Here is a 974-nt window from a genome sequence, read left to right on the forward strand (position 1 = left end):
GGGACGCGGTAGTTATGTGGGATTATCCTCCATAGCGGAGGCATACCCACTAAACCTCTCTGTTCCTCCAACGCATCGGGACGGGACCACGGGCACGCTTTCGCACTCCCGCAACCTTGACCAGGTCATCGGTCCACGGGCCGCGGACGAGAGCGAAAGCGTGCCCGTGGCCCCGTCCCGATGCGTCAGAGGGCAGTCAGGTTTTAGTGGGTATTCTGGTCACCTTCTGTGGCCGGCGAGTCCCACACTCCCTACGCCATTGCACCGCCCGGCGTAGGCGTGCGTAAATGCATTTCCTGACTATAAAAAAAAAAAAATAAAAAAAATAAAAAAAAAAAGGTCATCGGTCCATCGGGTATTTATCATATTTCATTTGTTAAATAATAATTTTACTTCAGTTGCACCATAATTGTGGATGAACTGCCGATTATAGTTCTATAGTGTCTATATAACAATTATTAATTTGACAATTCCCTAGAGATGGGTTGAGTAAATTCGGTTACGGTAAAATACCTAAATAACTTATTTTTTTCCATTAATTTTATTACAAGACCTCCAACACTACGACCCGAGCGTTAAGTGATTAATTTCATTTATATTGATTACCCATACCAAATCAAATCGATACGTCATGGGCGTCAGTTGTCAAACTTCATTCATGAGCTTACATCATATACGTCCTCACCGACGGGCTCGGAGCCTACCCTAAGTTAGGGGTGACCAGGCCATAATGAACCGGCCCAGTGCAGGTTGGTTGACTTCACACATATCTTTGAATTTCTTCACAGATACGTGCAGGTTGCATCACGATGTTTTCCTTCGCCATAAGAAAGTCGGATAAATGTATATGTGTAAATAGAATATCGAAAAACATATTGGTACATGGTGGGATTCGAACCCAGGTCCTGCAGATTACAAGTCAAGGGCTTAACCATGGAGACTACAGCATGACGTTTGTTCAGGAAGAGTTTTTT

Source organism: Papilio xuthus, unplaced genomic scaffold (assembly GCF_000836235.2).
Source record: "Papilio xuthus unplaced genomic scaffold, Pxut_1.1 DF828142.1, whole genome shotgun sequence".
NCBI classification, from domain to species: domain Eukaryota; kingdom Metazoa; phylum Arthropoda; class Insecta; order Lepidoptera; family Papilionidae; genus Papilio; species Papilio xuthus.